Source organism: Amblyomma americanum, chromosome 3 (assembly GCF_052857255.1).
Source record: "Amblyomma americanum isolate KBUSLIRL-KWMA chromosome 3, ASM5285725v1, whole genome shotgun sequence".
In the NCBI taxonomy this organism is placed as follows: domain Eukaryota; kingdom Metazoa; phylum Arthropoda; class Arachnida; order Ixodida; family Ixodidae; genus Amblyomma; species Amblyomma americanum.
In genome coordinates this window covers 61,878,116-61,892,095 of record NC_135499.1, presented here as the reverse complement: position 1 = coordinate 61,892,095, position 13,980 = coordinate 61,878,116, and the positions used below count along the sequence as shown (strand labels likewise).

The window sequence follows — 13,980 nt, the reverse complement described above, 5'->3', positions numbered from 1 at the left end:
AAAATTCTTCTGGTCCTCAACCGTGATGTCCCTCATAGCTTAAGTTGCTTCAGGATATTAAACATCACCAACCAAACAAAACAAATATTCCAATGTGAATACCCGTGGCAGACAAGCAGCAAAAAAATCCGTAACAACATGAAAAAACATGAACAAATGTTGGGACGCTCAGTCCACTACCAAACATTTCAACAAGACCTTTTCAACCTCGGGCAGCACAGATCAAGCCTGGTCCATGTGAGCCGCTGTGGGGCTCAGTGGCTATGGCACTCAGCTGCTGACTCGAAAGATGCGGGTTCGATCCTGGCCGTCGCGGTTGTATTTTGATGAAGGCGAAATGTTAAAGGCCCATGTACTGTACGGTGTCAGTACACATTAAAGAACCCCGAGTGGTGAAAAGTTGCCAGAGCCCTCCACTATGGTGTCCCTGATAGCCTGAGTCGATCGCTTTGGGCACACGCAGAACCCTAAAAACCAAACTAAATGAAGTCCTCTTGTTGAAGCAATGGCTAGTGGACTGATGCCTCTGAAGTGTATGGCTCATGATGTGGACACTGCAGATGGCTGTGGATGCTCTTTGCGTTTAATTATCGGTAGCTGGAGGTTAGCTAGCACGCAGCAGATATTAAAAACATCAGTCATGCATGGGATGAGCTCAGTTGGTACTCTGTTATTCAAGATATTATATATCTTAATTCTCTGAATCATTCTCTCGACATGTATCCTCACTTGAGCAATATTGTATGTGTCCCTAAGTTCTTCTGGCATAAACTGAGAGCCATGGAGAAAGGGGGGCATGACAAGAACAGCATTTTGATTCCCCAGAACTGGTTGTATGCCTGGGAAACCCTTGTCAGCTAGAATTGTATCCCCAGGCTGCACAAGGTCAAGGAAAGCAGAATCTACAGTTATATGGGCATCAGACAGTCTACCACCGTAAGCTTTAGAGCAAAAACAAATCATGCCTCTCGGTGTTATTCCCACTAAAAACTTTACAGTGTATGCCCCTTTATAGTTCGAATAGAGGACTCTCTCCTGCTGCGCAGTTGCTGGCTGCTCTGTACGAATTTCTGTGCAGTCAATGATCATTGTGCATCCTGGATAGCTTTAAAACTTTCTGGCATCATGGCCTTGATCACATTTGAAGGGGGGCGAAAAATCCATTATGTCGTTGCTACAGCAAGCGTCTTTAAAGCACTTTTGAAGTGACGGGATGCTGATGTTTCACTGACAGTGAACTGGACAGCAAGTGAAGAATAGGTAATCCCGAGCTTTAACTTCATCAAGAACAACAGAAGCCTATTCTCGGAGGTCAAATCACATTTTCTTTCCGATGAAGCGGGCAACATGCTCAACAGCATTGCAAACACTGTTGTGCTGACACTGCACAAATCCTGCAATGCATTTGTAGACTTTGTAACACTGTCATAGCGAGAAAAGTAGCTGGTTCTGTGGTCAGGGCCACAGTGCCTACTACTAACCTCTGGCGTGTGCTGAATGCGGTTGTCACACGACTCAAGATGGGTCACTTGGGTTGATGCACCAGATTCATTCACAAGGCACACGAACACTGAAAAGGTCTTTCTTGACAAGCTTGGGTCTTCAGTTTGCGTTCCCTGTGTAAAATTGAAAAAAAGGCAGACTTGCTGAGTTACAGTGAAAAGCTAATATTAATCGCTAATAATGTGCACAGTTACTGACAGTAGATGATCATTTTAGGCATGCAACTAAGAAACATTTTTTGCAGTAAGTGTTACACAGAATGAAAAAGGGAACAAGCAAGATAGAGGAATAGCAGAGCTAACTTACTGCTTGTGCTACACACAGATGCACTGCTTGAAATGGGATGTTACAAAGCACCACATTTTGCTGTAAAATTCCACACATTGAACTCAAATGCATACCACCGAGGTTGCTGCAATCTTAAGCTCAGTAGCAACAGCTGACAGCAGTTCCAAATTAGAGCTTCCCTCCTGCAACTGGTCTGAGATAGTTGAGATATAAGCTTTGGCAAGGAAGTTGGTATTGCTGGCTTCTGCTGCCTCAGATGAGTTGGTCGAAACAGGGACGGGTACAGCAGATGACACCGTGGCAACAAATGATAAAGCCCCAGCAGGTGTTGACATAGAATGCCGCTGTTTCCACCTGCACATTTAACAGAATTTAATGTTACTGATTCATATGAAAAACCTGACCACTGTGTTGGCCACATTTACAAGCATATGCTCATTTATTTGGCAGGGCCAAATGTTCCACGCTAAACGGGAAAGGATATAGAGTATTGTTGTGTACCAAATTTCTCTGCAAATCAAAGCTCATGCAGTAACGCAGCACATGAAAGGTTACCTTTTAAATCTAGCCACTTGACCAGTAGGCGAAGTGGGCCGCCTGTTGTAGACCTTTGGAAATATGGTAGGCAAATAACCTGGGTGATTCTCAATTGTGCTTTTTCTCCATTTACAAAATGTTTGGAGCACACCCTTGAGTCACGACTGGGCTGCCATGCTGAAGAATCTTCCGAACTGAAATAAGTAAAATATGAGGAATGACATCTGTGGTGCTTTATGATGACGCTGTGTCAATCAATGAAAACGAGTGGTTAAAAAAAATTGGCTGCGCATGCAATTATTCGTCTAGGCTTTAATACCTTACGCGCTTTACGCATTTTCTTTCTTGCTTGGATGTCGCTACATTTTTTTCGTGTTTAAGAATAAACCACACATTCTGCACAAATGCTACAGTTCCGGTTAAGCAGCATGAATGAAAAAGTAAGCCGCGGATAAGAAACGCGGGCGACTGCGCTGGACCCTGTATTTATCTCGGCCGCAAACGCCAACCGTGTGCACCATGAAGAAAGAGCATGTAGTATCAGGTAAAATGATACTTGATCAAAGCAAAGGATCGATAACATCAAACATGCATTTTTGCTAAGCACTTAAGGTGAGCACGTCTCGAGTAGCCGGGTCACCTTTCGCAAAAACATCAACAAGCACACAAGCATGAGCAGAGAGAGTAGAACACACGGGGTAAAGCATGATGTCTGCGAACCCGACAAGTTATTCAACTACAAACAGTTAAAAAATAACCAAACAGAATCAACTGCGACGTCGAGGCGATTGCCTCGGGCCAAATCCCGACTGCCGCTGAACAAGGAATGATTGGCGTCCTTGAACGTTTTCGTGAAACGCGGCGATTTCCGCTCACAGATAGATTTCACTTCACTCGTCGCATGGCGACAATCCATTTCTGCCTCCGTGTCTTCTCCCACGGTTTCGAAGGGAAGCTGTAAAGCTTCAGTCCTGGCGTGCCTTCACGACTGTGACAGTCTTTGACGCAGCAACATCTGCGTCCACGTTTTTTCTTTGTGACTGTCGAGTCACTGCACGATTGCGATTACGCCACTGGGCCATAAACTCCAGAAAAGGGAACGCGAAAGACAAAAGTCAGGCAAATGCCGAAAACGTCCACGCTAACACAACGGCAGCAATGCGAGGAATGAGCGAGCGATCAGGAAGGCGCGCCTCGAAGCTTATTGCTTCAGCCGCTAGACGGCGCTACCTGCTCGTCAAACTGCATCGCACACCACAAGTTTTCCATGTTCACGAAGAATGTGCTAACGCACTTTGAAGATTGATGGATGGATGGATGGATGGATGGATGGATGGATGGATGGATGGATGGATGGATGGATGGATGGATGGATGGATGTGGATGGATGGATGGATGGATGGATGGATGGATGGATGGATGGATGGATGGATGGATGGATGGATGGATGGATGGATACGGCTGAACCCTTTACATCGGGCGGTGGCTCAAGCCAACTATGTTGAGAGCGGCGCCACCACTTCCAGACGGTGAGCGCGCGCGCATCTTCCATTTAGAACGCGCTTGGCAGTGCTCCAACAGGGTAGCCTAAGTGCTCAATCATGTGTTTTTTTTTGTCATATTTCGCGGGCTCTAAATTCTGGAAAAATGACCACGCCGACGATACCTTGCTACAAAAACCGGATTGGTTCTTCGATCGTAACCCCCTCTACAACCTAAAGAAACGCACGTGTCCCTTAAGTGCATATTAAGTTTTTCATAATTACTCTTAGCTAATTAATTAAGTGGAATTTAAAATTTCTCTGAGGAGTGCCACACGACGGAAAGCAATACGTCGTTGGTTTCGCCTGCCTACTGCACATCACATTTTTAATCCTCTTTTAATGGAATGTGAAACACCCTTTCCGATGAAATAGATGGTGTGAATAAAGCGAGATTGAGGCTTTATCGAAAATGAACAGCGGACATGATCACTTGCTGTACAAAAACTGCGTTAAGAGGCACATGACGAGAAAGAAAAGAGGTATAACTTAAATTTAAAAAACAAAAACAGAAAACGCGTCTGCCTTGTCAAGCCGTGAAGCTAACGTGGCTAGCTTTCTTATGGTTGCAAATTGGTTTTGTCACCTTACTATGCGTTGGATTGTTTTGTACTTATGGCTCTTGCATACGTTTTTGCTCATAAACATCGCCTTTATTTAATAAAAGCATCGGAAGCTCTTACCGCTCGCAATTGCACTCGTTTCTCTTTGCTTTCTCTTGGCTACTTCAAACACGTGTGGGCAGGCCGCATGGCCATTGCTGAGACCGGCATGTCTACCTTGTGGTGCTTAAAATGTACAGGATTGTTCTGTCTGCTAGCGAATCATTGTATTGAAAAATTGTGTTGCTTGGACGTGTATTATTCTACTTTGATTGCCTCATGTGTCACATATGAAACACTCGCACACATATTGTGCATGCTATTTTCAGTTATTTTTGCACATTTTTTTGCATTTTCATAGAACCACTTTTATCAACATCTTGAGCCAAACAGGCTACAGGAAACGAGCGCAGACATTACGCTTGTATTTGGAGCCTTTTTGGTGAAATCGATGACCAAGCTGCAAATTTTTTGCTTTGAAAATTTCCGGCGCCGAACACGAGGCTCGTTATTCATTCTTGTTGTTCCTTTTGCACTCAGAAAGTATTAGACATCCTCACGTCGTCTCTCTTTTTTTCTTATCGTCTCGTCAACACCTTATCGTCTTGTCAACAGGACGAGCTTTATCCACACCAAAGCGTTATTCACACCAAAAAACACCTATGACGCATCCCCCAAGCATTCCGGAATCCTGTCGCTCGTTTCCTTCCCTCCCCGTTCCTTCAAGTCTCATAGTACCCTTTTTTCAAGACCGTGCACTTCTGTACATCTGTACATGCCGATATCCGCGCCTGCGCACGGGCATTCGCGCGCGCGTCGGAAGCGGGGTCCGGTTTACAACAATCGGAGGACCGCGGGGCTCTCGGGCACTTTTGGTTCATGGCTTAGAGCTTTTTCAAGTTCCTCACTTTTCTTCGCGGTTTAAGTTGTGCTTTCAGCGCCCCCCAAACCCCTTTTTTCACGCTTGAAATTATTTCCGTGGGCTCGAGAGGAGGAAGGAGCCAGTACCAGGAACATGGAGGTGTATGCTCCTTTTCGACGCCCGACGCTGCCATTTCTCTTGCTACAACAAAATTTCTCAAAAAAAAAAGGAATGAGCCTTTCCCCTCGCTGTCTCCTCGTCTCCCCGGCACTCGCTATGGTGGAGCGCGATCCACTGAAATGCCGCAGCTACGACTAGACGTGTTTGGCCTGTGGTTGGCATGACGGCGATTAGGCACCCTGCAATGCAGTTTGACTGAACAGGCCGCGCCCTCTGACAACCCATACAAGAAGCACGAAGGCGTCGGCGTGCACGGGCCTTTCATGGCTGCCGTTGCTTAGGGTGGGATTTCTGGGCTCTTCTTTTTCGATAGCATAATCGGAATCGTGCCATCGCTCTCCTGCCAAAGCTGCGAAGAAAGGTGGGCGCAGGTATTGCTCTGTCAGACTGCCACAGTCGCGAAGGGACGCCGGGCGTGAAGCTGTACAGCTTTCCGTCAAAGTCTTGGGAGAAAACACACATGCAGAAATGGATTAGCGCTGTGCGACGAGTCAAGTAAGTGAATTGCTTTTTATGAATGTTAAATTCTTCATGTTACAAAGTAGCCAAAGACGAGGTTTCGTTTTTCAGTTGTCTCTGTAGGGTAACAATTTTGTTTGTCAGGGTACGGGTGGTTTGCACGAGGAGGCATATCGTCCTGTCGAAATAAACGAAGTGCACCATGACCTTTGGCACGAGTTCGCGACGCACTGTGCTTCGTCGTTTGTTATCTGAGAATGACGACCAAACTACTTGCAGATATGTTCACCGCAAGTACAACGAAAGAAGCCGTCCTCTGTTTGGTGATACTTTATTTTTCTTGATACTACATGCTCCTCGCGGCGATGGGGGGTTGACGCCAGCGGGCAAAAACTGCTGAGAACGTTTACTACATCTGAATCAGTACAAAAGCACGGATTTGTGCCACGTAGAAGACGACGATGAGCGGGCCGTGTTGCGGGACGGAGCGCTCGCGCTAGGCCAGCTGCGAGCAGACAACACGGACGATTTTGCTGTGGGTCGGTACCCACCGAATTAGTGCTTACGCACTAAAAAAAAACGCCCAGTGCCTGGCGCTGTCAGGCGCCTTTAATATCCGCTTTTGCTGTTCGTTTATGCGATTTATTCCTAAATGTTGCATTAGTGCGTAATCTGCTCTCTGTTCTTGAAAGCGAAAAATTGTTCCCGCATTCAAGCAAGGAAGAAAACTGTTTGTGAGGTGTGTGAGGTATGCAATGCCCAGATAAATAAATTCTATGCGTAGCGCATTTTCCTGTTTTAATAATGACCCTTTCGATGGTTGACTCAGCTGCATCTGTTGCAGCAAATTGATGTTAATTACATGTGTTTTACTCGTTTCAGTTTGGGGACTTCTCAAGCTGGCAGCCAAATAGGGATTCTAGAATTTTCGTCAAGCACTTTGTGAATGGCGAAAAAAGCACAATTGAAAGCCATCCTGGCTACGTACCTAAGATTTTCCCAGCAGTGTACAAAAAACGTTCCACTTCGCTTTCTGCCCAGCTGGCTAGATTTAACAGGTAAGCTTGTCTCTGTTGGGCCACTTGGGCTCTTGCTTGCTGCGAAAGCTGGGGATCTCAGATGCATGTCTCCTTTTATTTAGCCTCACCGTAAAGCGGCTGGTCTCTACCAGGAAATATGAATATATGCGTGTACCAAAACAAAAGCCATGTGTGCTCGCAAGTAAGTTTTAGTGGAATTAAAGCTTCAGTTTAATGTGCAGGTGGAAAGAGCGGCAGTCGGTGTCGTCAATCACCTTTCCTGCTGCCCCTGAATCGCCTGTTGCCACTGCAACACCATTTGCTGCCGCATCATTTGATGGTCTCGGATCAGCTTTTACCAACACAGCTCAGGCAGCAGGAGCAAATGCCACCACCAGCTTTGCCACAGGTGTTGAAGCAACTGGTCTGGACGAGTTGCATGAGGGGAGGTTATCGGAGGGCTTGGATCTGCTGTCCACTGTTGCTGCTGAGCTTCAGACTACAGCAAAATCCATGGTAAGCTTCTGAAAATTTTGGGAGCAGAAGTTGGATTTGTACAGGATACTAAGTTTGTGCTTCTGTATTATACAAAGTTGAGCTACGCACCCCTGTGTAGCATGGGCAACAAGTTAGCAGTGTTGCGCTATTACTGCTCATTGCCTTCTCCTCGCTTTTCACGATAACACGATTGCAGCAGTGGTTGCAGTCATCGAACCTACCGCTAAGCATCGTTCTTTGTTCACTTAGGTTTCCAAGCCCCTGCAGATCCCAAAGTGCCTGCCAAGCGTCTGCCTGGTGATTCCAAGCTGGTCTCATTCCTGCCTCGCGTCAACGGGGCGGTACTACGCTATCTTTATTGATACGTATACCACGGAACCGTGCCTTCACTGTAGCGTTTGCGCAAGCATCCTTCTTCTGGCCTTAAAAGCGGTCACCTCGAGACCCCCAGCTTCATTGCAGCAGTGGTTGCAGTCATCGAACCTACCGCTAAGCATCGTTCTTTGTGCACCCAGGTTGGTGCCTTTAATCTTTTGCAATTTTGACTACCTTGACTGCAACCACTGCTGCCGCCAAGTTTGCTTGCTTCGCTGTTTTAATTGTCTTCGCTTTTCTCATGATGCCCACTAATGTCGAGCTGGCTAAAAAAAATTGAGAGTTTGGAGTCAATATTTGAGGCCAACATGAATTATTTTGTTAATCAACTTGTCACAAGAGTAACTATCAAGCTTCAAGAATCTGGTCTAGACGTTGATGGACTGGCTAAGGAAGTGTCTGACATGGATGCTAGTCTCACGCTCTTGAATGACATAGTCGAAAAAGTTCAAAGTAGTCAAGCGGATCTCTTGGCCGCAAACAAAGCGCTTAAACTCGAGAATGAAATGCTAAAAAATCAAATCGCCAATCAGGATCAATATTCCAGAATCAATAATGTTGAAATCAAAGGTGTCCCTTGCACACAGGGTGAGGACTGTGTTACAGTTGTAGCGTCGATTGGAGAGAAAATAAGCTGCCCTGTTGACACTGCCTTGACATTGTTCTTCGGGTGCCCGCGCAGACAGGGCAGAACATCATTGCTCGCTTCATTTCCTGCGCTAAAAGAAACGACTTCATGAATAAAGCTCGTAAGTCACGGCTTGACACCGCTACGTTGGGTTTCCCAGGGGTAGCAAAGGAGCCAGTTTATGTAAATGACCACCTTAATGCGGAAAACATGAAACTTCTAAGTAAGGCACGAACACTCAAGAAAGAAAAGGGGTGGCTGTTTCTCTGGACGAAAAACTGCCAAATTTTGGCACGTAAGACCGAGACCAGTCATGTTTTCCGCATTAAATCTGAATACGACCTTTCCATTTTCACTTGAGATTCTGCATTTTTCTTCTAATCTCTTCCGTCAGTATGACCTCATACTTCACGCCTTCTAATCTAAAATTTTATCTTACCCCTTCTTGCAGGTATTTTATTCATTTCAATGCGCGAAATCTACGAAAACATTCGGACGACTTTACTAACCTATTATCAGCCACTCAACACCAGTTCTCCGTAATCTGCATGAGCGAAACTTGGCTGTCGGATGCCGACAATAACCTGTACACGTTGCCTTCATATAGCACTGAATACTGCCATCGTAGCGATAGCGCGCATGGTGGCACAGCGATCTTTATTTCTTCTTGCTATCACTATCGTCGCCGACTAGATCTATCGCTAAAAGTGGAAAGTTGTGAATCTGTATGGATCGAAGCAGACGAATCTTTCTTTTCACTAGATAGAAAAAATGTAGTCATTGGCTGCATATACCGATCGCCCTCGTCCCATGTTAAAGATTTCTGCTCAGCTCTGCACTCAGTCTTAGGGGTATTGTCAATGGAACGCAAAAATGTTATAATAATGAATGACATCAATATTAACACATTAGATCCCGACTGCTACTCTTATGCAGATTATATGGAAGTTTTAAATATTCATGGCTTCGAAAATCTTATCAACATTCCCACACGCATTTCCGCTACTGGCTCAAGCTCCCTCATAGATCATGCTTTATCAAACCTAATGTCCGCCCCTGATGCAGGTGCCATAAAAGCCGATATAACAGATCACTACCCTATTTTCATACAGTTGGATAACTGTGTTAACTATGACATTAGGCATACTCAGTTCATTTAAAAAACATTGGACTCTGAATTATTCCTTGAACGGGTTGCTATTATTGACTGGTCAGTGGTTAAGGCTCTTGATGACACCGATAGTGCATTAAATCAGTTCTTTCTTATTATCTCTAATACTATCGATGAGTGTTCTACTATATATAATTGCAATAAGAAGTATTCAACTCCTAATAATCCCTGGATGACTTCTGGCCTTTTAAGCAGTTGGAGAGAGAAAGATAACCTATATAGAAAATGCAAAAAGCAACCATTCAACTTAAGGCTTTTAGCGCGTTATAAGAAACATTCTAATGTATTAGGTTTGCTCCTTGGAACAGCGAAGAGAAATTACTATGAAAGAGAAATAAATCACGCTGGAAATAACGTTCATAAGCAATGGAAAGTTATTAATTCCTTCCTAAACAGAAACAACTCGAAAGCTCCTATATCAACAATTACTTCCGGTAAGGTAACATATACCAAACCTTTAGACATTGCTGAAGCCTTTAGTGAATCATTTGCTCTAGCCTCAGGAGTATTAAAACGGCCGCTAATCAAACATTACAACGATCTCCTCATAGCATTTTCCTTTTCCCTGTCTCCCCTGATGAAATCGGCAAAATAATACGCAACCTGAAAGACGCCAGTCCAGGTCTCGATAATATTCAATCATCCCATATTAAGTTAATTGCGCATCTCATTTGCGATGTCTTCGCCCATATTGTCAATCTGGTCTTGAAATCGAGCACTTTCCCTCCTGCATTGAAAAAGGCAAAGCTAATTCCAGTTTTCAAAAAGGGAGATAAACAAATCATTTATAATTACCGCCCAATCGCTATGTTATCGTTTTTCAGTAAAATTATTGAGAAAGCCATTGTTATCAGAATAAACAATTACCTAACAAAATTTGACATTCTCTCACCTAACCAGTTCGGTTTCAGAATGGGATTTTCCACCGAATTAGCTGTGTTCGCCCTCACCGATAAAATTAAATCCTACATCGACGCAGGTATCTTTGCAGGTGCATTATTTATTGACCTTTCAAAAGGTTTTTATTCCCTCAACCATGCTATTTTATTCAATAAGCTTGACGCTGTCGGTATAACTGGGCCTGCACTTTCGCTAATCAGAAGCTATTTATTCAATTGAAAACAAGCCGTGTTCATCTCGGGAACATACTCAAAATTCAAGACTACTAATGTTGGAGTTCCGCAAGGTTCCCTTCTTGGCCCTCTTCTATTTTTATTATATATCAATGACCTCCCTAGGTGTCTTTATAATTCCAACTGTTTTCTTTATGCGGACGACACAACAATCTTAACCTCAGATTCACATATAAATAGAGTGGCCGATAAACTTAACATTGATGCACAGAATGTATTCGATTAGTGCAGAAATAATTTGCTGTTCAATAATGCATCCAAATCCAGCTTTATAGTTTTTAGGCAACCTCAAAAAATCTTTGCGAAAACCCGTCGGTTAGCATAGGGTCAAACTCAATCCTTTCAGCTGATCACGTATCCTTTTTAGGACATCTCATCCATATTCCGAAAAATGGCGTATGGTATTAGAGTATTAAAGTTCGCCCGTATTTCCGTGTTCCCATTCTCATTTCCCTCTATTACTCGTTCATCCTCTCCTATATTCAGTATTGCATTTCATCTTGGGGAAACACGTATCATTCGCATTTATCTTCTCTGCAAACTATTCAAAATCAAGCAATTCGAATTATCACTTATAGTCACAACTCTGCAAATGCCACTCGTCTGCTCCTAACACACGATATTTCATCACTGCCCAAAATAATTGACTACAAATTGTGTACCCTTATGTACAAATCTGTTAGAAATCTACTTCCTTTTTCGTTAACTAGCAGTGATCAAAATCTGCGTCGCAACGACACGCGTTTTGCTAATAACATTAACTTTTCACTCCCTAAACCTAACACTAATTATGGAAAGCAAACAGTTCGTTTTACTGCCACCACATTATGGAACTCATTACCAGTTAGCATTAAGCAATCACCTAATATCTGTGCCTTTAAATCCGCTCTCCGTCAGTTTTTACAATCCCCTAATAGTATTTTACTTGGTATACAGTACTAGTTTTGTCATTTATATTATTCAATGAGTTGTCTTTTGTATTGGTCTGGATGATATTATTTGTGTAATCATTTTTCATTCAAATAAGGGTTTGCATTATTTCTCGTATTTCACTCACTGCTCATTTATGATGCCAAAAACTTTAATTTTTTTGTGCCTCTGCTGTCTGTAATTCATTTTTACAATTGTTCTTACAGGAGGTACCGTCTACAGTCTCTGACTTTGGGACCTCCTTCTGTATTCCAATGCTTTTCTCTAACCTTGTACCATAAACATGTAATAAACGAACCTTGAAGCTTGAAAACACAAATGTGACAGCGCTTTTCTGGTTGGGGCATATATAGATGTTTATTTATTATCGATAACTTGCACCACATTACGATTAATGAAAATAAGGTTCCCATTGTAAGCTGGTATGTATCTATTCTTTCTTATCGCCTTTTTCCACAGCAATCCCAAAATGAAGATGCAAGCTTGTCCCAAAATATTTTTACAATATTCATATGCCTCATCAATGAATCAGGTGCATCAACTCAAGTAACACACCTGGAGGCATGCGACAGCAGTGTACAACACCATCCAGAGGTTACTACAAGCACTGTGGACCTGACCACAGAACTAGCCACTTCTCTGGCTATGACAGCATTGCAAAGTCAGCAAATGCGTTGCAAGATCTTTGTAGTGTTAGCAAAGTAGCCTTTGCATTGCTTCTAAGCATACTGCCACCTTCATCGGAAAGAAAATGTGATGTCACTGCTCAAAATAGACTTCGTTTATTTGTTATGAAGTTGAAGCTTGGCATCAGCTACTCTTCACTGGCTGTTCTTTTCTCTCTGAGTGAAACATCCGCATCGCGGAATTTCAAGAGTGTTCTGAACACGCTATTTGTGGCAACTAAGAAATTGATTTTTCGGCCTCCATCACGAGTGAGTGAGGCCACAATGCCAGACAGTTTCAGGGCGCATTATCCCGGATTCACAATGATTATTGACTGCACGGAAATACGTACTGAGCAGCCATCAACAATGCAGCAAGAACGAGTCCTGTACTCAAAATAGAAAGGGGCACACACACTTAAGTTTTTTGGTGTGCATAACAACAAGAGGGATGATAAGTTTTTGCTCGAAAGCTTATGGTGGTAGGGTATCTGATGCACATATAACAGTTGATTCTGGTTTTCTAGACATTGTTCAAGCTGGGGATACAGTTCTTGCATGCAGGTGATTCTCATGCAATCCAACAAATTCTAGGCAACCAGAATGCTGTACTAGTTATGTCCCAATTTCTCCATGGATCTCAGTTCACATCAGAAGAGGTTAGGGACACGTACAATATTGCTTAAGTGAGGACTCATGTTGAAAGGATGATTCAGACGATTAAAATATAGAATGTCTTGACCAACAAGCTGCCAACTGAGATCGCCCCTTTTATGACTGATGTTTTCCATGTCTGCTGTGTGCTAGCTAACCTCCAGCTCCCAATAATTAAACGCTAAGAGGATCCACAGTCATCTATCATGTCTTCATCCTGAACCATCCACGACATTGGCCTCGCCCTTGATAACATGAAACAAAGGTTATGCAAAGTCCGATACCACCAGCCACTGTTTCAAGATTTCTGGGCTGCCGAAAATTTCGACGTCATCTTTGTCAGAATATTAGCTAGTGGACCGACACACCTTGGTCAGCTTGTTCTGTGTTCTCAATAGTCCAATCTTCTTGTTGTCTCAGTGCCATGGATACTAATTATGGATTGTTAATTGTTTGGGTGGGCTCCTGTTCATTAAGAGTATTTGCATTTTATTACTTAAAGTTGGACATGAGAAATAATGGAGCAGTGGGCTCCGGATTATCATATTGATTTCAGTGGGGTTCTTCAATGTGTTCCGATATCACACAGGCACTGACCAGTTTTTTGGACTGTGGGGGCGGTTTCAATGCATGTTAGGACTTTAATGACGTTTCGGTCCGAAGCTTGTCCCACAGTGTGTTTATGACCTGCATGAGTTTAAGTAGGTGAGATGAGGTCAGAATTGTATATGATGTGTGATGCTGTACTGTGGAATATGACCCGTTTTTATTTTTGTGTGCATAAAGTTATGAGGCTGGCTTCAGCTATTTGCCATAGTTTGGTGTAGACAAACAGAACAACTCATCAATGTACTGGGAGCATCTTTGAATGATGCATTGTCACCTGACTTTACCTGTCAGTGGATCTTGTGTGCAAGGGAAGAGTTAATTTCCAG

General features: G+C 43.5%; 1 pseudogene; it reads right to left on the bottom strand.

Moving 5' to 3' along the window:
- Positions 1 to 540: 540 nt before the first annotated feature.
- On the bottom strand, positions 541 to 13,471 carry LOC144126342 (uncharacterized; annotated as a pseudogene).
- Positions 13,472 to 13,980: the final 509 nt, after the last annotated feature.